Source organism: Lynx canadensis, chromosome D3 (assembly GCF_007474595.2).
Source record: "Lynx canadensis isolate LIC74 chromosome D3, mLynCan4.pri.v2, whole genome shotgun sequence".
NCBI classification, from domain to species: domain Eukaryota; kingdom Metazoa; phylum Chordata; class Mammalia; order Carnivora; family Felidae; genus Lynx; species Lynx canadensis.
Genome location: NC_044314.2, coordinates 16580564 through 16604773, shown reverse-complemented (window position 1 = coordinate 16604773; position 24210 = coordinate 16580564). Strand labels below are relative to the sequence as shown.

The 24210-nt window shown below is 49.2% G+C and overlaps 1 protein-coding gene and 1 long non-coding RNA gene across 2 annotated transcripts in view; one reads left to right on the top strand and one right to left on the bottom strand.

Annotated features, from left to right (window-relative positions):
* Positions 1-24210, bottom strand: part of CCBE1 (collagen and calcium binding EGF domains 1) — a 235962-nt gene that overhangs the window by 52590 nt on the left and 159162 nt on the right. The window lies entirely within an intron of this gene.
* Positions 5347-12817, top strand: LOC115528374. Its single transcript, XR_003973250.1, has 3 exons — positions 5347-5495; positions 5626-5777; positions 12551-12817. It is a non-coding gene; the product is annotated as an uncharacterized LOC115528374 (long non-coding RNA).

Sequence of the window (24210 nt, the reverse complement as noted above, 5' to 3'; positions counted from 1 at the left end):
GATCACTTTTAGGATGTGCCTCCGAAGCCTGAAACTCACGTAATCCATAAGTCAGAGAGTTACAGTACAGGCCCAGAGGAGAGGTCGGGTAGAAGAGACTGCAGACTGAGAGCACTCAAAAAGGCTACCGAAATATTTCAGGCAAGAGGTTAAGAGGCTGTCAACAGGGTAGCGGGAATTGAGAAATAAGGATAGATTTTAAAGAAATTGTGGAGGCAGAATCGATAGGATTTCCCAACACACTGGATGCAGAGAATAAGAAAAACAGAGAAGTCCAAGACTGGAGAACTATTTCAGGGGAGCTGCCTGGAGGATGAGGTCACCTTTAGCTGGTGCAGGTTACACGGGAAAAGAGCGAAATACAAAAGACTGTTATAGTACAGATTTGGAGATGACTAGAAGGTATCAATTACCCTCAGTTTTGAAACAGCATTTAGGATGTTTGAGGCCTCAGGCAACTCATGGGCAAGGCAGGGGCTTTAGAGGAACAGGTGATGCTAAGTGTTAGATAAACACACTCAGGGAAGGTATGGGCCAAGGACAAAGTTTGGGGAGATGTCCTCCTGCAAGAACTGGGCTCAGTAAGGAAGCCAGTCTTACTCTGAGTCTCTGCTTCCCATTCCACGAAAAAAGGGCCTTGGACTAGGGTGGTCTTTAAGATCTCCCCCAACTCCCAAATTCCCTGGCTCTTAAAGTGATGAAAATGTTCTATATCTTCACTGTGGTGGTAGTTACACGGCCATATACTCTGTCAAAACTCATTGAACTGTTCACTTAAAATTGGTGCATTTTATCGGCTGTTGATTTAAAAAAATTTCTGGCTCCGAGTAATTACCTTTCCATGCAAAATTAAAAAAAAATTTTTTTTAATATTTATTCATTTTTGAGAGACAGAGGGAGACACAGAATCAGAAGCAGGCTCCAGGTTCTGAGCTGTCAGTGCAGAGCCCGATGCGGGGCTCGAACTCACGGACCCTGAGATCATGACCTGGGCTGAAGTCGGACGCTTAGCCGACGGAGCCCCCCAGGCGCCCCACCATGCAAAATTATTAACGATAGTATGAAACAGTCCAGTTATGGGTACTTTTTCACCAGAGAAAAGAGAAACACAGGTCAAAAAATGTATACCCGCAATCCCCAGGGGGAGAAAACAGGCATGCATTCGAAGGAATTCTTTTAAGATATCAGTTTCCGATCATTCCAGACATTGGTATGAGTGCGATGTCTTGAAAATGTTTTACAAACACGTGCAAAAGGAACAAGAACCTGTGGATGACCCCCTGATGTGTCATGTGCAGGTTTTTTAGGAGAGCCTGGCTTCCCTGGCACCTGCAGCTCACAGGTGCTAGTCACTTCTAGACAAGTTTGCTCAAGTGGTGGTTCTCAGGAGTTCGTCACGCGTCAGTCATCATGTGGATCAACTTAAGGGTTTCTAAGGCGCAGGAATGATGTTCCTGATGCAAGCGATACCCACTTTCGATACAACTTCGGATCACTGATATCTCAAGTATCAATTAGAAGGGAGAGGCCGCCCACATCTCTGTATTAATACTGAGTCCACTAGGGAGTTTCTCATTTATCGTATCTTTCCTTTTTGCAGATTTTGAGAGAGAGCGAGAGAGAGCGCACATGCGCACCTAAGAGTAGGAGGTCTGATCCCCAACAACAGAGCTTAATTTGGGGCTCTATGATAAAGGTGGCTCTACAGAGAATCTTCTAGGCCACGAGAGTACACGCAAATCCCTACCATTGTACCTGCTGTAATCGGGCTCTGCTGATTGACCAGGAACTCCTCCAGGGCCGGGATCGACTCTTGGTTATCCTGAGTACCTAGCCCCACGTCTGAAGATCACAGGTGCTCAGCACATTCTGGCTGAAATGAACGTGGCTCCAACTTTCCTTGGGAAGACGCTATCCAAGGGGCTATTTACATGATAAGAGTAATACCTTTATCTTCTTTTTTTCCTTTTGGTTTATCTTCTCTGGCCTCCTGTGGGCTCTTTCTTCTTCCTTTTCTAGATCACAAGGTGCAGAAGGAATTAGGGACTGGCAGGAGTAATGGACAGGGAGCAGTTAAGGAGGATGTAGCCCCAGTGATGTTTCCTGCATGGACTAATGACAAATTGCCTTTACCTTCTGCCTCCCAGGACTAAAAATAGCTTTATCTGAAGTAGACCGCACGCTCTGAGAAGCAGCACTGGGACGCCCAGGTAATCCAAGCGAGCTGTCCACGACTGGAGAAACAATCCAGGGGCTGCCTGGCAACTGAGCCGCTCCGTCCAGGGCACCAGGATGTCTCAGGATGCCAATTTTGGATCTTTGCCCGGTGACAACATAGGCCTCTGTGTTTAGGCGGCCTGAATGAATCAACACCATGAAACACAAGAATGTGGAGACACTGCACGGTATCACTTTATGGGCAGCTGTTTTAAAGTCGGGCAGACCTGAGCTTGAGACCCGACTCCACCACCTACTGGGTTGGCCAACTGACGTAACTTACATAGAAACTTATGTTCTACAGTTTCTTCTGAGAAACGCAGTATTACTGATACGTGCCTTGTTAGGGCTTGAATGAGATGGATAAAACGCTCGGTATAGTTCCTGTTATGTGAGAAATATCCAATAAAAGGATAGTAATAATGATAGCAGTAACAATTACTGTTTAGACTCTTTCCTCTTCTTCAGTGTAGGGGTTACAGTATATATTTAATGAATGCTTATAACAATTAAATTCTTTTTAAATGTTTATTCACTTTTGAGAGACAGAGAGAGACAGAGTGTGAGTGGGGGAGGGGCAGAAAGGGAGGGAGACACAGAATCCGGAGCAGGCTCCAGGCTCTGAGCTGTCAGCACAGAGCCCGATGTGGGGCTCGGACCCACGGACCGCAAGATCACGACCTAAGCCAAAGTTGGACACTTAACCGAGTGAGCCACCCAGGCTCCCCTATACCAATTGTGATGAACGGCTGTAAAATATTGGAAGGCACGAAGGCTAAACAGTATATTAACTTACATTGGATCAAAAAATAATTGAATCCTGACCCTGGGCAAGTCACTGATGGATGCCTTGGGAAACATAAAGAATCCTAAGATTAAAAAGAGCTGATACAATCACGGACGACGCAGGACATAAGAACCGTTCAACTACAACGCAACAATACTCAAGACATTAAAAGACACCCAATCCATGAGAAACTGCCACAGAATAGGGCAGGCCCGGACCGGAATGGTCTGGGAATTCTCTGTGAGTTAGATTTGGATTGTGCAGGAGGGATAAGATCTATCTAGACAGCGAAGAGAATGGAAGGCCATTCAGGGCAAAGACGGGGCACGCGGGGCATTCTGCCTCGAGGTGCTGACCATCCTGGCGTGGGGGACACAGCACTGTTGGAGTTTTGTCATGTGGTGAGAGAGAGCAGTGCCTCGTTAACGAGAACCGCAAATCACCCGGGTATCTCTTGAACCAGAAACGTCAGTCACTGTACCTGCCTGTCCATGGCTACTTCCCAGGGAGAACTGCCCAGCCCACTGCTGTGTTCCCCTGGGTAGACCGCCTGGTCCTACTTTGTACCAAGAGGCAACACTGCTGTCCCGCTAGGTTCAGAAGACTGGGAATGGGCATGTGGATCCAAGGCGGCCAACCTAGCCATCTCTCCGGGGACAAAACAGTGGGCCAGACCGATCTCATGCTGTCGTCCAAGGCTCTACATTAACAGACGCCCCGAGAGCAGGCTAGCTAGCCGAGGCGGTACGGCAGGGGCTCCCGCAGCTGGGAAAGGTCTGGAGAGACTGGTGAGCTGAAACCCTGAGTTGGGGGAGGAAACTGGGCATTGGCCAGACTCCTGAGAGAAGCAGGTACTTCATGACGGAGAGGCAGGGGCAGCCAGCCCCCAGGGCTGCCCTGTTTTCTAAGGCCACTACCTCCCCCTCACCCCCATCTCAACACCAAGTAATGTAACCACAGCTCCCTTTACTCCTGAGGCACTTCTGTTCTTTGCCACCCCAAGATCTTGTTCTTTTCCAGTTATCCCGCGAACATGGATGATCCCATTTGGGGAAGTAAGAGTACAAAAGGCTTTTTGATTTGGGGATGAGTCGCAAGTAGGGCTTCTGTGATTGCTGTGGGTTTTATCAAGAGCCCAGATATTTGTTTCGGGTACAGAAATCACTCACAGGTAGTTCAAATATACACGTTCTTCTTAACCTGTAGACACGGCCCTTATCACACAGAGAACCGGACTCCGTCAATAACAGATGAACGTCCAGGTGCTTTCGGCAGTAGTAAATTATTTACTGGTGACCTTGAGAAAGACTTGTGGCTTGAGTGTAAACAAGAAGCCAGTGGTACCAGGCAGAGCAGAGCAAACCAAGGAGGAAACACGTTTCTCGAACGTGAGCCTGCTTTAAAGAACAAGGGAAGTTCTCGTGTCTCCGGCAACGTTAAGTGCGTAAGTCGCTGGCAGAGCTTCGGTGCCTTCTGACTTCTGTTTGGCTTTCCCCAGGGTCTGGTTCCTTACTCCCCGCCAAAAACACCCTTCTGTGGGTTGCACTAGAAAGAAGTGGCAAGACTGACAAATCAACGCACTGCCATTTCATGCAGGTGAGCACTCCTCGCTGTTATATTATTAACGGCTGCCCCTCCTCCAGATCTCTGAAATGCTTCCTGATCTGGTCTCCTGATACAACCTCAGGCCAAGTGGTTCTCAGAAGTCGGAGAGAGCAGTTTTTCTTCTCCCCCCCCCCCCAGTATAGCATTTCCGATAATAAGCAAACAGTGCCGTGGGATCGAGCAGTAACTGTAACCTTGAACACTTGCCCTAGGGACTTCAGTGTTCACTCCAACAACCCAAGCAAGGACTGCTAGAAAGTCTAGTGACAGAGGACTCCTTTAACTGGAGGCGAGAGTCAAACCAGAGTCCCTAAAAAGAACTGTATACTATAAGACACCAATCTCTCAAGGCATCAACTTTTCAAAAGGACGATGTTCAACTCAGAGGAATATGCCTTGTTTGACTTCTGGGCACTGTGACCAAGTGAAGAACCCCAGATACCATGGGGCTGGGGGTGGGGGTGGGGAGTGATGCCCTGTGGTGAGGGATGAACCAGGGGTTGCTTTCTGAGTTCTAATAAGTGACACTAGGGAAGCAATTGTCTTCTCATGCTCAACAGTGGCCCACTGAACTTCCACACTGAGGAGAGCTCATGTCGCTCAGGGGCTGAAGTGTGTTTATATGGGATGGCAAGACGGGGCAATGGCTGGGGAGCAGGTGTAGGCAGGAGGGGCCTTCCCACACAGCCCCAACTGCTCTAGCCATTTCCTGTCTGAGCCGCTATCTTCCAGGGACTGATGCTCTAGGGACTTTGGACAGCTGTGAAGGTGGCTATCTCGGGTGCATATCATGGAATGAGGGTCCGCTTCTAGAAAGCCCAGGGCTACGAGGCAGAACTCCAGCAGAGGCTGTCTTCAGTGGAGAGAGAACTCACAGGAAAGCAGGGTAGGACTATGCCGGGTACCACCCAGACCACCCTCTGGCCTGAGGATGCCCTGTCAGCGCCAGCCAGAGCACAGCCCTAGCCCACAGCGGTGCCGGCCGGCTGGACCCAGAATGCGGTGCTTTTCCACAGATTCCAGAAGACCACCTGAATCACCAGTTTCTCCCTGTGCGGCTCACCCTGGAGGACAACCACGGCCACACCCTGCCCACCCTTTCTGTATTTCCACTGGGACAGCTCTGCTAGCAGCGGGGACCTTCGGAAGGAGGTGGGGCGCGTCTCAGGTATGTGACTTCCCTTTGGTTTGTTGGTTTCTTTCTACTGAAAGAGGCCATGGTCTCCTGAGTGTCCTTCTCGGAGCCTCTCAGCAGGTGCAGGCCCAGAGAGAACAGCTGACTCCATCTAGCAAACTCAACATACCCTTCTAGACCCTGGGCCCCCTTTCTAAGGAGGCTACTCTGCTTAGACCCGCTGCGTGATAAAACCTGGAAGTCGGACAAGTAAGGAGGGACAATGGTGGTGGGAACAGCACAGCAATGCTCCCTCTCTGTACGTGGCCTTGTGCCATCACACCCTGTAGCATAAGCCAACGGAGCAAGGGCAAGTCACATGCCCAGGGCCTGCCTCTACGCCTCCAAAGACTGTATTCTCACCATTGGCATGGGTTCCATCCCTGTGGTGGCAGAAATCCAAAAAGGGTAAGGAAGGGCTTCCCAGGGTGGGTCACAGGTGAGAAGCTGCCACCTCCTACGGAGTCACATCAAATCCTCATGAGGAACGACGAGACGGACTGTGATCAGCCCCATCTTACGGTGAAGAAACCGAGCGCCAGCCAGACAGCTTAAGAACAGTGGCCGAGGTCATACCGTGAAGGAGGGTTAGAGCCAGGATTTTAGTCCTCAACGTACAAAGTACCGTGTCTGGCTCAGAACAGTCACTCGCTAAAAAGATCTGAAAACAAAACAAAACAAAACAAACCTGCAGACATGGAAATAACCATGCCATCACCAGCAGAGCCTTGTCCTGAGCCCAGGAGGGCCTGGGCTGCTCGACGGGATCATCGGCCCGAGGAGTCCGAGTGCTGGGGCTGCCCTCTCCTCCCTGGGAACACCACCTCGCCTTTTACCTCCTGGCTCTAGAGAGTAGCTCTGGACCCACGCTCACTGATTTAGGACACAAGGGTGGGTAAGGCCCATTTATCCTTCCTGAGACCCAGGCCAGGACTATGGGCAGTGAGCAAAGCTGAGTGAGTGCCAGGTTGAAGGCAAGGGCTGAATTGCTAGAAAACCCGCTGAGGTGCGGAGGAAACCCCCGAAGTCTACCGGAAGTGTGAGTAGTCTTCCCCCGCCTGGCCTCAAATACACCTAACCTGCCCTTCGACGTTCAGCTCAACTCCCTCCTCCTCCGGAAGCCTTCTCTGAAGTCCCACCCACTAGGAGCGGTTTCCAGTTCCTGTGAACATCCACATTTCACCGGGGCTCATCCCAGGAGATCTAGGGGGAAAAAAAAAAACCCAAACAACAATGGTTCTCAATCCTGGCTGCACGCTGGAATTCACTGGAGAACTTTTCCTCTTCAATGAAGGAGCGCCTGGGTAGCACAGCCAGTTAAGTGTCTGACTTCGGCTCAGGTCATGATCTCACAGCTTGTGAGTTTTTTGAGCCCCGCATCGGGCTCTGTGCTGACAGCTCAGAGCCTGGAGCCTGCTTCGGATTCTGGCTCTCCCTCTCTCTCTCAAAAACAAACATTAAAAAAAAAAATGATGAAAATACTTATGCCCAGGCCCAACTTCTGAATAATCGAATCAGAGCTTCTGGGATTGGCACCAGGGAATCAGTATTTTTATTTCATTTTTTAAGTTTGAGAGAGAGACATAGTGAGCAGGGGAGGGCCAGAGAGAGTTGAGGGAGAATCCCAAACAGACTCTGTGCTGTCAGCACGGAGCCTGACGTGGGCTCGAACTCATGAACTGTGAGATCATGACCCGAGCCAAAACCAAGAGTCAGACGCTTACCTGATGGAGCCACCCAGACGCCCGTGGGAATCAGTATTTTAAAAATCAGCCAGGACTGGGGACCAGGGCTACTGCACCCTGAAATCTGACTGTGGCCTTTTTGTCCCCCCCCCCCACTGCCATCTAGCTGGGAGCTCCTCAGGGCAAAGCCCCAGCCCCACGTAGCTCTGTTCTGGACACCAAGCCCGGGCTTCCCCATCACCCGTGCTCATCGGATGCTTGCTGAGCGATGGCACCCTCGACTGAAAATCGCAATAGCCCCCAGGTGGATACGGGGCACGTTTTGCTTTGTCTTGTAAGGAGTCCTATGTGTTCATCCTCTGATACAGGCAGCCTAAGAACACGGATTCCAAAGAAAATAAATCCCCCACTCCCCTCACCCCGTGAACATCCCAGGGGAGGAACAGGCTATGCTGTTGGTTATCTCCTGCTTTCAATTAAGGAGGCTTCAGCCAGATTCCTTGTGTGCCTCTGAGGCCCCAGCCTTGTAAATGGCACACTTTCAATTATTTATCTAAACAAAGGTGAGCCAGAGGGCAGCGCTAAACGCTTGTCTGGCGAACTTGAGCCCAACTCTGCGCCCTTGGAATTCTCAAGCTTATAGGACTTGGCTTTGCGACTCCAATTTCCTTAACCCCCCCCCCCCCAAAAAAAAAGGAAGAAGAAGAAAGAAAAAAATGGAAAAAAGGCACATTAGCTACAAGGCCATAAATTCCATTCCAGAGGTGAGAGGCGTGCCAGAGGGGAGCTGCGGGGACCCGAGCTCTGTGGCCGCTGCAAATGCGATTTCGTTGCTAGGCTGCTGAACTCAAATAGTCGTAACTCACTGGCGAGGAGGTGGACCGCAGACTCCCTTCCAGTTTTGCGCTCTCTCCTGTCGGAGGACGCATAACGTTCTACGCCACCGATGAATAATAAATCCCCTTAAAAAAGGAACAGAGACCAACGGCGATCTGCAGATCGAAGTGGAGGAAAGGCTGCCTCTCGCCTGTGAAGACAGGCTCCTGGCTCGTTGCCAGCAAGACGAGCGTTCTGAGCTGTTCTTTTTGGGGACGGGTCGGTGCCCCCTCCCTCTGAGGACCAGCCTGTGATGTGCACATGACACAGCCTGCTGTCCTACGGGTACACTGGTGGCCGTGGGGGGAGCAGTGAGAACTGTCTCTGCGGAGATCAAGCACCTTCGTGGGCCATGAGACGTCAGCTACAGTGAAAGAGTGATTCGAGAACAAAGTGGCTGGAAGTCAGGATTCCTGGGCATCAGCAGTAGAGACAGCAGCCAATGTTTATGGAGCACGCGACCATCTTCTCGGTCCGCTAGCAGCAGGGAGAGGCGTTATCCGGCCGTACAGAGGTCCACAGGGGTTAGGCGACTTGCTCTGGTCACACCACAAGGGACGGGGCTGGAATCGGTACCAGAATCGGCCGGACTCGAAAGCCTGGGTTCTGAATCTCGCTGTTACACAACCGTCCCGGGTCCCAGGACAGACACTCGAAAATGTTTCTGGAATCCACTTCTCTCCGTCCCCGCTGCCAACTACCTTAGCTCAGACCTAAAATCCCTCAGGCTTACCTTTTTTATAGTCTCTTAATTCATCTTCCTGCTTCCAATCTTTCCCACATCCCATCAAGCGCAAACATTTTAAAGTGTATTTTACGACCCTGTGCAAGAATGTCCCTTGGCGCCCGGTGCATACCGATCCAGTCCGATCCTTGGTGAGGCCCAAGTGGCCTCACCTCACCCTCTGTCTTTATCATTCCCCACCGTGATCAGCCACACCAAATGTCCTGCTCAGAAGAACCCTCTGTAAAAATTCTCTGCCTCCTTCAGTTCGCCTGTTTATGTGTTTGTCCTTCCGCCCAGACCGTGAGCTCCTAGGAGGCACGAGGCTGGTCTTGTCCATCGTTGTAATTTCCCCAGGATCTGGCAGAAGGGAGATGCTCACGGATGTTACAAAGCTGACCCACTCACTGATCGAAGGAACAGAATCTCTAAGTTGGGGCAGTGGAGGGAGGGGGGAGAGGGGGAAGCAAAGATCACTGAATTTTTTTTTTTTTTTTTTAATAAGCTTCATCTCAATGTGACTGGGTGCTAAGGACACATCAACTCTCTTAATTTTTTTAATGTTTGTTCATTTTTGAGAGACAGACACAGGGCATGAGCAGAGGAGGGGCAGAGAGAGAGGGAGCCACAGAATCTGAAGCAGGCTCCAGGCTCCGAGCTGTCAGCACAGAGCCCGACGCGGGGCTCGAACCCACGAGCCGTGAGATCATGACCCGAGCCGAAATCGGATGCTCAACCGACTGACCTACCCAGGTGCCCCGATCACTGAATTTCTGACAACTGACCATACATGCATGGGGGTCTCAGTATCATCAGTCTTAACAGTTCCTATGTTATAGTGTCCTAGATTTCTCTAAATTTCAGGAATAGCCACAAGAACCTAAGAAATTAAATTCTAGCTAAAAATGTTGGACACTTCAGTCCAGACTTACTCCGCTCAAAAGTATTTTCCTCAGGGACGCCTAGCTACTCACAGTAGCATCTGATCCTAGAACGTCTACCTTTCTCTTTGCTTGGCCAAAGCACAATTTTCTCGCTTCATCAAGAATTCTCGTTGACTGCTGCTATCCTCACTTGATGAAATAAAGAGCCGGCGCCTGGGGATTACCCGGAGTCTGCAGGGTCTTCCCACCTTCCCCGTGAGAAGTGGAAGTTAGCCTGGGCAGAGGTTAGCTTCAAGGTTTATCTCAACCTCCTCTGCTTTGACACCGTCCCTGGCTCTTAGAGCCAAGCAGCAAGTGACTTCCTCTCCCCCTGAACGTTCATGGCACCTGTTCTGTGGGTCACTAGGGCCCTGTAAAAAGTCACATGCAGCAAATCACAGTGGACAGGGCACAGCGCTGGGACCGTCATCCCAGTTGAATTACAAATGCATCCTGGGGCCCCCGGTGGTGGACTCCCCTCGCCGGACCTCTGTTTACTCGGCTGCAAAATGAGCGAGTTACACGAGTTGAATTACATGGCCTCCTTCCATCTTTTTTTTCAGATCTATAACTCTATGAAAAAGGCCAGATACTTTGACACTATTTGAAAGCTCCCTTGTGGGGTAGAAGGTGAAGGGTAAAAAGTATAGAACTCGGGGTCACAAACGACTTAAGAGTTGAAAACAATGATTTGGAGACGTTCCTCATTTTCCACAAGGCCACACGATGGCAACCTCAAACGAAACACGCAACCAGGAGATGGCCCAGCAGGGTAAGAGTTAGTGTCCATTGGGCCTGATGCCGTAGGTTGTATTGACTATGCCACGTTCATCGTGATAAAGATGGGTGACCGCAATCGTACGCAAACTCAGACTTCACACACACGGGAAAAGCGACTTAAATGTTCCTTTCAGTCATGATCAACCAGGGTGAATTCAAAACATACCGCTGTGGATGAGCCAAATCCACATCCCTTGAAACGCACGAAATAGACGTACAAGTGGATTCCTCTGGGGATGAGCTTTGAGTTGTAAGGGACTTGGCAAGGGAAAGGGAGACCTGGAGAACCAGCATTTTCTTATTAAACTACATAATCCCGTATCTTAAAAAAATAATTTATAAAGACATGTTAAAATGAGAACAAGATCACATTCAAAGGAAGAGATAAAGATAGCAGAAAGTCAGGCTAAAGAGAGCTTCTACAGTGGAGCACTACGCTTGGAGCTGATTTTCCTGGCCGTGGAGCCTAAAAAGGGACCTACGAGGAGTCAGTTCTAATACGTATAGGTCTGTACAGAAGGTGGGAAATTTACCAAAGGGATGTTCATCACTCAGAGTCCCAAGTGGAAACAGACGGTACATTACAATTAGGATAGGAGCGCCAGGGTGGCTCGGTCGGTTAAGCGTCCGACTTTGGCTCAGATCAGGATCTCGCGGTTTCGTGAGTTCGAACCCCCCATCTGGCTGTCCGCTGTTAGTGTAGAGCCTGCTTCGGATCCTCGGGGCCCCCCCCCCCCCCCCGCTCATGCTCGCTCACTCTCTCTCAAAAAATAAACTTAAAGAATAAAATAAAATCAGGATAACCCAAAGAGGGATTGTTTACAAAGAGGCTAAAGTACAAATATGTGGTCAGGGTGTAGGGAAACCACAAGGCCAAGCCCAGGAACTCAGGGTTGGCCACAGAGGAGCTGTTGTCGCCCGTAGGGGGTTGAATACTGGTCCTCCACCCAGGAACCTTAGAACGCGATCTTATTAGGAAACAAAATCTCTACAGATGTAAATCGGGTAATGATAGATCATACTGGATTGGGGTGGGCCCTCATTTCAACGGTAGTGTCCTCATATGAGACAGAAAATGATACACAGAGACAGAGAAGGCAACCATGTAAAGACGGAGGCAGGGATTGGAGTGATATGTTTGCAAACCAAGGAATACGAAACACTGTTGGCAAGCACCACAAGCTCTCAGAAGAGCACAGGCTAGCTTCTCCTTAAGAACCCGCAGAAGGAACCAGCCCTGATGACACCTTTATTTCAGACTTCTGGCCTCCTGAACCGTAAGAGAATACATTTCTGGTGTGCGAACCCACGCGGTTTCTGGTGATTTGTCATGGCGGCCCCAGGAAACTAATATACCCCTGCGCTTCCTAAAGGGATGAAAAGATGGCAAGGAACTGAGCCCAGTGGGAGACCGTGTACCAAGTGGGCCCCTGGGTGGGGCGGCGACCCTTCAGTGGCAGGAGAGCACCAGGCTGGGACAGCCTTGTAAGAAGGGAGCCGGAGGAATAAATGTCCCAGCCTCACCCTCTTTCTTCCATCCCTCCCATCTCCACCTGGGGCTTCTCACGGGTTATACCTAACAGCTATTACCCAAACAGAGGGTGTGAGAGGCCTGCAGACATGGGCCACACAGGCCAGCCCCCGGGCACAGAGCGGGAGGTCACAGGCTGGACAGTGTATCTGGAGCGGTGGACAAAACTGTAAGTCAAGCTTCTCTCTTTGGCCCCTTTGTTCTCTGGTCTCCACACTCAGCCTTCATGGTGGCTTTTGTTGTAACAGGGATTCCAGGATCCGCACCATCAGCCCAGCCTCCCTCTCCAGCGCCAGTCCCAGCCCAGGAAATCTTTACCAAGACAGCTCATCAGCCCTTCAGAGTCAAAACATTCGAGGATCAACCATATCATCTTCTTTCCAAAACCAACATCCTCTTTGGAATTCCTTATCTTACCTCTCCAACCCATTTAGGCTCAAACTCTCTGATTCATTCTCTTTGCCCCAAAATATCAAGGCTTGTTGGTTTTAATAAAGACACTGTGCCTCCGTTCACCCTCTCTCTCCATTTCTACAACTGCCACTACTTGAGTTGAAGTCACATCCGTCTGCACTGGGTAACGGCTGGCAAGCTCTGAGCTGGTTTCCACCAGGTTCCCAGGTCCTCCGATTTTTCCATGGCCAGGCAATGCCACCTTCCTTGTGCCACACCCGTGTTCGAATTCTCCATGACCCCTTCTGCCGCAGGCCCTCATTTGTCAGATGCTGAATCTGTCCCCTGGCTGTCCCCCCAGGGCTGCTGTCCCCTGGCTCCTTCACGTTCCAATTCCATTCGACCTTTCCAATTGTATTTCCGGCCATCTGTCCAGGAGAATCTTGCCGTGGCCAAGCTGCTTCCTTTGCCGTCCTACCCTCATGCTTGTCCCTTTATCACCTGATGAGAACAGTCACCTACACTCCGTATGCCAGGGTCTGCCATGAATCCAACTGAAAGCATTTGCCAAAACTCTTATAAATCTCATTTTCTCGGTGATTAGTAGTAGGTATACACCTGCACCTTTCCCTAGATCTTTTCCAGATTAACCCACAGGCCACGTGCGATGGTAGTTCGTGTTTCTCTGGGTCAAAGAAGGTATTACAGCACAGTGATCAAGGGCTTGAGCTTTGGTATCAGACAGACTGGAGTCAGAGTTTGAGTCCATCCATTTCCACTTGTGTGACCTTGGACAGGTTACGTATCTCCTCTTTGCGTGTCAGTTTTCTCATCTGTTAAATGGCAATTTGAAACTTGCCTCACAGAGTCATAGGGAGGGTGAGAAGAGCTAACGTACGTAAAACACTTCACGCTCTACAGGCCTGAAGTTAGCCTCTTCACATAAAGAGTGAACGGCACAGTCACGCAACTTCTACTCAAGGGCAGTAAGTGTGTCATTTCTAACCACACGCAGCCCAGACACGGAGACTTGGTTGCTGGGGTACATCACACGGTCCCCATTCTCATTTTCCTTGTCCCTTAAAGCCAGCAATCTTGCCCAGCCATTCTAGGGCTAAGAAAAAGCAGACATAAACTTCCAGATCACGGTTTTTCCAAACCACCAAACCTATAATCAGCGCTTGTACAGATCCCAAACTGTTTTGCGTCCTCAGTAGACTGAGAAGCTGGCCATAGCAGGCCGATGCTGGTCTTGTCTGTATTTATCAATGCTGTTAGCCACCTTGTGGGCATTGCTTAAGGTCCAAATCAAAAGCTCATCAAAAAGTTACCTATGTAAGGACACAAACCTGAGTGAAAAATTATGTGCACGCTTCGTGAGAGCTGCAGTGGGTAGTAACCTAGTGTGATCAAGAATTTTAATGATACGATCTATAAATTATTTGCTATCACCTAATACACTCTGGAAAATTCAGCTATTTTATTGCCATCTTTATTGTTGCGCGTTCACGGATGCATAGTTAATACTCACAAAACGCTAACGTGCTTACTTTGAATGCAATACAAGGGGATAAAAAAGGAAAAGCAACAAAGACTTTGGTCCTGAACCAGCACCCCTCATGGACACACACTGAAAACCGTGAGATCTTGGACACATGCTATCTGGCGCGTTTCTTAAGTTTGCAGAAGAATGCCACACAAAAAGGAGAACTTTAGTGGAAACACGCCAGATTCATACAGGAGGGGATGGCAAAAAATTATTTCATGTGTACTTTCTAATGACCTTTCTGAAATCCAGATGGTTCCGTTGCTCTCAGAGTATTCTTAGATAGGGCTGATTTATGGGATGTCATTATTAATGAGCTGGGTGAGAAAAGAAATAATTAACTGACCCAACATGTTTCCCAAGCCCTGGAATGGTGGTTTTCTAAGGGGCAGGTTGGGGAAGGGAGGAAGTGTGTGAACCGTGTTGTACAAGGGCGCTCAGCTGCCAGTGGCAGGAGCCAGCAGAAAAATCCATGAACCCAAACATCAGGCCACAGCGCTGCTGGAGTTCACGCTGTGAAATGTGAGCCGCCCTCATCAAGGACTTTTGGATTACGAAAGGCACAAATATCTGGGAAGCGATGCCACTTACGTTGCAGAGGGACAACCATATGTTCTTCTGAGTGACCATCGGTTCTCGCTGCTGAGTGAATGGTACCAGAACTGTGTGCCCTACATGTGATGTGCTCATTAGGATTTAATTGTTTTCTCCATCTTTGCTCCAACCCTCTCCCCACCCCGATCTTTAGTCCCCGACACTTTTATAAGCCTCAGATCTCTCTGCTTTCTCTCCTTACTACCTATAGGCCATTGCTTTCCTAGCAAATAGGATGACCTTTAAAATGTGTCAGCCCCCTGCTCAAACTCTGCCACTGTCGTCCCACTGCATACAGGATAAATTCAAAACTCCCTGCTCTGGTCTATAGATTCCTATGTGATCAGATCCTTGGCTTCCTGGCCACACGAAGGTCCTCCCTGGTTGTCTGGGCTGGAGCTACACGGGCCTGCTTGCTGCCCCCCTCCGCCCATCTCACAGCACACCCCTTCTTTCCTGGTGTTTTTCCCACACCTAGAGGGCTGACGTGTTGGCATTCTCACATGAAGCACGAATACAAGGATTCCTCAAGAACACTGCTATATTTATGGGCTGGCCATGTACAATTTACGTGAAGATATGTTCGCTGTGCAAACCCTAATGCAAGGAAGGTCCCCCAAGATTTCTCTCCCTGCACACCAGATCCCTACCTCTACGTGCCTGCCGGTCAGAGTTCTGCACCCCCTTCTGTTGATGACATCACTACGTTTCACTGAGCGGCAAGACTTAAGCAGTCATAAGCCACACCATTATTTCGAGGCAACAGTTTAAGTTGCCAGTTAAACTCTGACACAATGCTTCATCACTGAAATTCTTCCAGGCTTGCTAAAATCGTTCTTTCAATCCTAGTTAGACACAGATCGTCATAGGTCACGTGTGGTAACGAGAGACTGGTGAAGGTGGTCTTAAAACATCTTCACGTTTGAAGTCTGACTCTTCAGCGTCAGTCTATCAACGGAGGGTCTCCAATTCCTATTCTTTACCACAAAACGTCCTTTGTGCCATGGGACCATTGGTGAGGCGACATTTTTAGATTAGTAGTCTGAGTACTGAGAGCCTATTTTGGACTCCTGCTACAGGAATGCTGGAGACATCGGATTCACCACCCTCCCCCCCCCCCCCAAACCTTTCGGTTCTAAGGAATTAGAGGTCAACTGTGTCCGCTGACTAATGCTTTGCTGTGTCCCCAGGGCTTTTTCCCAAGCAGCAACTGTGATGCCAGCACGTTTGCGGTTAGAGAGCTTGCAGACGTTACAAAAAAAAAAAAATCCTCTCTGCTGCCTGGATACAATGAGCGAAAGCTACCTCCTCTATCTTAAAATTGATGACATTTGGTCATCGTCACTGTCTTCCTCCTCCTCCTGACAAACGTGGTCACATCCTAGTTCTGGGAACCTGGCCTTCTCACAGCTCCTCACCGCGCATCACAGTTCAGAACCCCACCTGGCCCACGTCAGCGCACACTGGCTTTGAAGAGTGGCCATAAACTGGGCTGAGCCAATCAAATTTGCGGAGGGGTTTCAACTCCGAGATAGGGGATCCATGCCAGTAGTTAGCTGTGGACGGCAGAGCATTCGTTGACTCTCAGGTTGGGGTAGCCCCTTGCTGGGGGGTGGGTGGGTGCTTATGTATAGCGAACAAGCCCAGGCAGAGAATCAAATGGAAAAGGTAAGATGTGCAGACCAAGAAGCCACACTGAGAGCGAAGAGACATCTAATGAGAAAGTAACGTTAGCCTTTGACTTTCCAATTCTCGATCACACAAGGCTCATGCAGACTTCATTTTCTGTCCTTGGCTTTGGTGCTTCTGTAGCCTTACCATTAATTCTGACTTCCCCCCCCCCCCCCCGCCGAGGTGGAGTTCTGCTTCTGGCAGTCAAAGGAGCTGGAAACTTCCCTACCCTCAAACCACCCACCAGAGAGATGGGAGTAAAGAACGTGTGAGCACCGTGATGTTGCCCTGTGAGACGGGCAGAGTGGGCATCCTTGTGTGATTCTGGAAGGCCCAGGGCCAGGCAGGAAAGATCCCGCAGCTCCTCAGCCTATATGGGGGTCCCCTTTCCCAGAGTCCTGCTCCTAGGAACGGCATGCTTTCTGCTGGATGAGATATGGCCCGGTTGTGGATGGGGGGGGGGGGTGGGGTGGGGGGGGGAATCAACCTTAACAAGAGATGTGCTTGGGGAACAGGTCCCCTGGCAGGAAGTACAGGTCCACAGCCCTCGCTGGAGGGGGGAAGGAGCCAGAACACAAATACTCACCTCCCCCCATCACCTCCCGGGGGTCCCCTGCCCTCCTCCTGATGACAGAAGACTGAGGGGGCAAAATGACCACCTCCTTCTTTTGAGAGTATGCCATTTCCCGGAGGGAAAGGTTGAGGTTTTTGAGTTGAAGGGAACTGGAAAGCGACACCGATGTAGGCACCAGGGAGAATCTGACGGGATGTCCAGCCTGAACATCAGTCAGCAACGCCTGACATCGCAGTCAGGTACGTGGAGCCTGGTGGCGGGACAGGTGGCCAGCACTCCGTGCCATGAGGGACATGGGGGGGGCGGTCTTCTGGGCAGACCGAGCATCGAGCCAGTGGGAGCTTCCGGTGGCAGAAGCAGGCCCGTCAGCCCGGAGGTGGCAGACCGGAGACCCCGGACTACCTCGCGCCTCGGTAAGGGCTACGCTTTTGAGTGACAACAGAGGGGAGAGGCTGCACGACACCTACATGAAACAGGTCAGAGAGCCTCACCTCAGAGTTATGAGCCCTGCGGGAAGGAGACTGAGGCTCAGAGCTGGAACCCAGACCCATGTCTGACTGGCTCCAACCTGTGCTCCTGCCATCCACACCATCTCAGGAAGCAAGGAGGGGGCAGACCATTCCTGCTCTGGGGGGGGGGGGGGGAAGTACGCCAGGCTTGGACCACCACGGGCTGGCTGCCGGGGGCACGGGGGACTTGAACGGCCGTGCTGACCTCCATCAGAAGATGCAGCTTGGAGTTCTGGGACACTAGAAACACGAGAACAGCAGCACGACCACCACCTGGCACGGGGCCATCACTTCCTTATCCTTTTCAAAAAACTTTCACACACACACACCACTTGCCTGTGTCAGATTCGTGACATCAATGAGGGACCGCTTCTGTACGTTTCAGAGCATCTAGCAGACTGCTGCTAGGTAGTATACAGTGGCACTTAATAAGTGCCGATTACCGTGCCTGGACTCTTGGAGCTCCCCTTACCTAGCTCCTCAATGGACACACGCCACCCCCCCCCCTCCCTGCACCAAGTTGACTTGAGAGCCACGGTCTCACTGCTTTGATTTGGCGCTTTGTTTTCCCAAAGCTCAGCCTTCAGTGCAGCCAAGACCAGTGACCCAACAGGCTAGTCTGACTTGGAAAGCCACGGGTGACATTTTCAGCTGGCTCAGACGCTGAGGCTGAAGCATGTAAGGGTAGCTTCTGGCTGGGGTTTTGTTTGCTATGGAATATAGACTTCCCTTGGGGGAATTCAGGCATGTTTTCTTTTTCTTTTTTTTCCCCTTTTCTTAAAAAAATAAAATAAAAAGGCTGTAACTCTAATCTAAGTGGCATCTGCTGACTTGAAAGAATACACACTTAATCCCCACTCCAGAGCACCCTTGCCACGACGCGGAATGCCTTCTGGTTTTCAACCACTGAAACACAAAGGAAGAGTCATCTACTTTAGTAGAGCCGTTTTAAGTTGTTTTGGCCACAGTTCCCTAGGTCGATAAATCTCTATAATTTCAATTTCTGACCCCCATTTTAGCTCAACTGTACTCATGGACGACACCTGGCATTACAATAACCAGGGGGCCAGGTTCAGATACACATGGTTTTCCTTTTATGTTTGCAAAGCTGAGAAGCAGGAAGTTCTGATATTTATTTTACTTTTTAAATTTATGCACATCCTCGCTTCCTCCAAAGAGGGTATAAAGTAGCATAAGGTGATACATGAACAAGGGCAAAAGGTGGGGGGGGGGTGCAAGAAAAAGAAGGGTGGGGAGAGGAAGCCGGGCTAGAATCGGGCCCAAGGGAAGAAAGACACAACCATCACAACGTGCCTGCGGGCCACTGTGAGCCACATGCTTGCTTCCAAAGTTTCCCGCTGGAGTTCTAGTTATGCCAAGAACAGCTACGTTTTATTTAAAGACCAATTTTTCAGGAATCCAGACAATCGATCTTGGTAACAGGTCTATAATAGATCTTCCTAAGAAGGACCCTGAGCTGCAATTTTCCTATAAATGGTATCATTTCCAAGAACGAGGCTGTTAAGATTCTCCTCCTCCCGCGTCTTTTTTTAGGTCTTCTCAGAGCTACCGTGTTCCGAGTTTCTGAGCCCAGAAACTCACGGGGTCTCATTCTCTGAGTAGTTCATTTGGATCGTCAACACAGACCCTCCGGAAAGCCTGTCTTGGACACAATTTCAGGTTGGAAGGCCAACGTAATCTTTAAGTGTGTTGAGCAGTAATTAAATAGTAAGAAAACTGATCCTTCGGGAAAATACTACCTTAAAAATCGTGTCGGCTCTACGTCGCTCTTCTCTAGGCCTTGTACAATCCTCTCCGGAGAGAGGCAGGAGAAAAGAAGCTGAGGTGACAGGCTGCCTGAGTTCAAATCTGCCTCTGCCGCCTGCCAGCTGTGCCTCAGACAAGTTAATGACCCGGAGCCTCGGTTTCCTCATCTGCAAAACGGGCAGAACAGGAAGATCTATTTTATAGGCTTGAGGGGAGACTGAGGAGATTGTGCTAGCAATGCTCAAACATGTGCTCGCCTTTGAAACACTGGCATTTTGTCTTCTCATTCGCTTTGTAGAGCCCAACTGCCCTTATTTATAGGAGCCACGTTGCCAAGGAAAGAGAACAAGGGCAAACATTTTCCTCTTCAGAAAGACCTCTACTTTTCCTCTCTCTGGCTAGGAAGGCAAACATCTATAAGTCTTCCTTAAGGCGGAGGGGTAAGAGCCAGTGAAAATGAGAAGGGCCAGCGAAACACGTCAAGTGGCCGATAGCTGCTGCCTGTGTTTGTTGTTGCAACGGTACCGGGGGGATGGATGTAAGTCATTAACATTCCACTGATAGGGGGTAAAATGATTTGGGCTGAAAAGGAAAGTTGGGAGGGGTGGTCACCAAGGTTTATCTTTGTTTACTCTTCTGTGAGGACTCATCTTCAGGGTCTGTTTCTCTTCTTATGAGATGATCTGGCTCATTACCACAGACCTTCCTGGCTTGCGAACCAAATTTCTGCTTAATTGGCTTCTACGTTGTGACCTGGTTCCCGAGACGCCAGATGCCCTGGAGGCCAGTCCTCGGCCCTCTTGGGTAGCGTTATAGCGAAATGTAGCGGCAGCAGACAGTAACCTGCAAGATGGCTGCCGGAATCATCACAGTAAACACAGAGAATGTACTGGAATCTGCAATGGCTGTCCACACCACTATGTGCCAGGAGAGAAGCTCTCTCCAAACTCAACTCTTTCACTTGGATCTTCCTTAGAAAGCACGGTGGGCCCTTTTCTCCTACCAATATCTCATATTCAGGACATCTTGAAATAAACCAAGTACCAGTTAAGCTTCCTAGTGCCAGCCAGCTCACCTGACCACCATGGTTTCCGTGGCACTATCGCCCATAACAAAAACGACACAAGACAGAAGTGTCTAAACCAAGATGACACATTTTTCTCGTGGCAGGTGAGACAGGCCACTGGAGTAGAGGAGTTTCCAGTACTGCCCAAGTTACTGGTCATCTATGTTTCTATTTCCTCACTTTTGCAAAAATGAGAGATGAGATTGCTAGGGCCCTTCTGAGCACAGGATGCGGAGAACGGGGCACCCAACTGAACTGTATCACTACCATTAACTGGTTCACTCAAACAAGCTGTCCTTTTCCAGTGTTGCTAATTGTAAGGAATCCCAGGCATGTGGCATTTTTGGATCAATGTGGCTTCATTAGGGGCAGGGTTTCTTTCTGGAGTAAGAAGAGTTTTCATCTGTTTGTGTTAAGAAGGGTAAGCGTTGGTGATGATTATGTGGGCTCTGCTTTAGGTTGGAAAAAAAGTTGTTTATTTACATATAAAGAACATAGTGTCATAGAGGCATTATATATCACCTATAAACACCTTAAACCAAAACTCACAGGCTCCCTTATAATGCACATCGTTGTCTTATCCTTGGCCTGTCGAGCATCTTGAACCCCAGAGTGCCTGGTTGTATGGAAGCCCCATTTTAAGACTGAGGATGTGTGCCCTGATTACGTGAAAACACCTGGTAAGTTCTGCTCCTTTCTTCCTAGAGTCATTTATACATTGCACTTAAAACCGGATACTCCTGGGGCGCCTGGGTGGCTCAGTCGGTTAAGCGTCCGACTTCAGCTCAGGTCACGATATCGCGGTCCGTGAGTTCGAGCCCTGCCGTCGGGCTCTGGGCTGACAGCTCAGAGCCTGGAGCCTGCTTCCGATTCTGTGTCTCCCTCTCTCTCTGCCCCTCCCCCGTTCATGCTCTGTTTCTCTCTGTCTCAAAAATAAATAAAACGTTAAAAAAAAAATTAAAAAAAAAAAAGAAAACCGGATACTCCTAACAGCAAACACGTGAAGAAGTGGCCTTTTGGAGCATTTGGTTTTTCTCTTGAGCCAACAGTAGTTAGGCTGGCAGGGGGTGAGAGCCACAGTCACTGAAAGGCACAGGTCTAGACTTTGGCCGAGATGGATACTTTCTTGACAACACAACACACATAGTCAAGAGGGTGAGGGAGTTTCAAAGGTTAGAAAAGATGTCACAGCATCAGCATGTATAAGATCCTTGGGTGGCAGGGGACTATCCCTGCCCATGACACTGTCCATGGTTCTGAACCAGGAAGGGCACTTCTCTGGGGAAGGTGGGTGGGACAGAGGGAACTTGCACCTCTGTTGCTAGGCTGTGATCAGCATCATAAGAAAGGAGACGTTGTTCTGTGGGTTTCAACATAAGACAGTAGGTTCAAAAAAGCCCTCGGACCTCCTGGTGGTTGCCAACGTTTTTCTGAGGATACACTCATGGTAGCTCTAAAAAACACAAATTCCTCGATGGTATGATAAGCTTCCCCTTTAGGGACCTTCTCAGGATCCTGGATGAGAGTCATTATGCTAGAACACAATAATAGCCAACACATCTAGTGCTTACTCTGTTCCATTCACTGTTCTTTCTCTCTCTCTCCGTCTCTCTGTGTCTGTCTGTCTCTCTCTCTCTCTCACGTATCTGTCAAGAACTTAGGGAGTTTTCAACCTCTGTTGCTTCCTTGACATGCAGAATTCCTCCTTGGGGAATATCAGATTTCAAAATATCAAAGATATTTTTAAAAAGGTTCTCTCTTCAGGATCATTAACATCTCTTTGGTGGGAATCTTCCAAAGTTCTTTTGCATGATTTAAGGGCTTAATTTGAATATGTTTGTATGTCGGAAACCTGCAACCATAAAACTCCTAGAAGAGGACATAGGCAGTAATTTCTTTGATATCAGCTGAAGCAATACTTGTCTAGATAGTTCTTTTAAGGCACGGGAAACCAAAGGAAAAATACACTATATCAAAATAAAACATTTCTGCACAGTGAAGGAAACCATCAACAAAACAAAAAGGCAACCAACCTACTGAATGGGAGAAGAGATTTTCAAATGATGTATCCAATAAGGGGTTAAAATCCAAAATATATAAAGGACTTCTACAATACTCCCCAAAACCAGTAATCTGATTAAAACGGTAGCGGCTAGATATTTTTCTAAAGACCTGTAGACACATGGGAAGATGCTCATCACTAATTATCAGGGAAATGCAAATCAAAACCACAATAAGATATTGACCTTACACCTGTCAAAATGGCTAGACTCAAAAATACAAGAAGAAGTTTTGCTGAGAATGTGGAGAAAAAGGAACCCTCGTGCACTGTTGATGTGAATGTAAATTGCCATAGCCACTGTGGAAAATGGTATGGAGATTCCTCAAAATTAAAAATGGAAATACCATGTAACCCATTAATTTCACTACAGAGTGTTTACCCTGAAAACATGGAAACACTAATTCCAAAAGATATATGCACCCCCTATGTTTACCACAACATTTACAATAGCTGAGTTATGGAAACAAAGGTCAACGGACAGATGAATGCATAAAGAAGATGTGGTACACCACATACACCAACACACAGGAATATCATGCTGCTATAAAAAGGTGGGGGCTTTTGCTATTTGCAACAATGTGGATAAACTTAGAGCATATTATGCTAAGTGAATTATGTCCAACAAAATCAAATATCACAGAATTTTGCTTATATGTGGAAGCTAAAAAGAAATGACTCAACAAAGCAGAATCAGACCTATAAATACAGAGAACCAATGGTTGCCAGAGGAGAGAGGGGTAGGGGGATGGGCATGATGGGTTAAGAGGAGTGGGAGATACAGGCTTCCAGTTATGGAATGAGGAAGTCACAGGAGGCTCTCTGATCCTCCCTCTTCTGACAGCTGCACCTTCTCGTGCAGTGCCAGCTGTATCTCTGAGACTCTAGGGTAAAGGTCAAAGTAAATGGATTTGACCGTATTGGGTGCCTATCACCAGGGCTGCTTTTAACTCTGGCAACGTGGATACAGTCATCAATAACCCCTTCATTGGCCTCAACCACATGGTCTATATTTCCCAGTATGATTCCACCCACAGCCAATTCAGCGGCACAGTCAAGGCTGAGAATGAGAAACTGGTCATCAATGGAAAATCCATCTCCACCTTCCAGAAGTGAGATCCTGCCACCATCAGATGGGGTGATGCTAGTGCTGAGCATCCCATGGGGTCCACTGGGGTCTTCAGCACCATGGAAAAGACTGGGCTCACTTGAGGGTGGGGCCAAGAGGGTCATCGTCTCTGCCTCTTCTGCTAATGCCCCTATGTTTATGATGGGTGTGAACCATGAAATGACCACTCCCTTGAGATCATGAGCAATGCCTCTTGCACCACCAGCTTCTTGGTTCTTGTGGTCATGGCCATCTGTGACAACTATGGCCTGGTGGAGGGACTCATGACCACATGGCCACCAGAAGACTGCGGATGGCCCTCCAGGGAAGCTGTGGCATGACAGCCAAGAGGCTCTCCGAAACATCATCCCTGCTTCTACTAGCACCACCAAGGCTGTGGGCAAGGTCATTCCTGAGCTGCATGGGAAGCTCACTGGCGTGGCCTTCTGTGGCCCCACCCCCAACACGTCAGTCATGGATCTGACCTGCTGCCTGGAGATACAATGACATCAAGAAGGTCATGCAGCAGGCATTGGAGGGCCAAGGGCATACTGGACTCTCCACTGAGGACCAGGCTGTCTCTTGCTTCTTCAGTAGTGACATCCACTCTTCCACCTTCGA